Source organism: Onychostruthus taczanowskii, unplaced genomic scaffold (genome assembly GCF_017590055.1).
Source record: "Onychostruthus taczanowskii isolate IOZ18803 unplaced genomic scaffold, ASM1759005v1 scaffold427, whole genome shotgun sequence".
NCBI lineage: Eukaryota > Metazoa > Chordata > Aves > Passeriformes > Passeridae > Onychostruthus > Onychostruthus taczanowskii.
Genome location: NW_024501760.1, coordinates 4,892 through 5,838, shown reverse-complemented (window position 1 = coordinate 5,838; position 947 = coordinate 4,892).

The window sequence follows — 947 nt, the reverse complement described above, 5'->3', positions numbered from 1 at the left end:
CCCCCCAAAATCGCCCCCAGGCCCCCCCAAACCTACCCAGTGACCCCAAAAATCCACCCGGGGACCCCAAAAATACAACCCAGCCACCCCCAAAATCTGCCCAGGAACTCCAAAAATACAACCCAGGTACCCCAAAATCCAGTCCAGAGACCCTAAAATCTGCCCTGGGACCCCCAAAATCCCCCCAGGGACCTCAAAATCTGCCCAGGAACCCCAAAAATACAACCCAGGGACCCCAAAAATCCACCCGGGGACCCCAAAAATACAAGCCAGCCACCCCCAAAATCTGCCCAGGAACTCCAAAAATACAACCCAGGGACCCCAAAATCCCACCCAGGGACCCCAAAAATCCACCCGGGGACCCCAAAAATACAAGCCAGCCACCCCCAAAATCTGCCCAGGAACTCCAAAAATACAACCCAGGGACCCCAAAATCCCACCCAGGGACCCCAAAAATCCACCCGGGGACCCCAAAAATACAAGCCAGCCACCCCCAAAATCTGCCCAGGAACTCCAAAAATACAACCCAGGGACCCCAAAATCCAACTCAGGGACCCTCAAAATGCACCCAGGGACACCAAAAATCTGCCCAGGGACCCCCACAATCCCACCCAGGGACCCCAAAATCTGCCCAGAGGACCCCAGAATCTGCCCAGGGGCCCCCAAACCCACCCAGAGACCCAAAAAATCTGCCCAAGGACCCCCAAATTCCCACCCAGGGACCCCAATATCTGCAGAGGGACCCCCAAAATCCAATCCAGAGACCCCAAAAATCTGCCCAGGGACCCCCAAAAACTCTGGGGGTCTCAAATTTATGGGGAGGGGGGGAAGCCCAGGGCTTGTGGACCCCCAAAATCCAATCCAGAGACCCCAAAAATCTGCCCAGGGACCCCCAAAAACTCTGGGGGTCTCAAATTTATGGGGAGGGGGGGAAGCCCAGGGCTTGT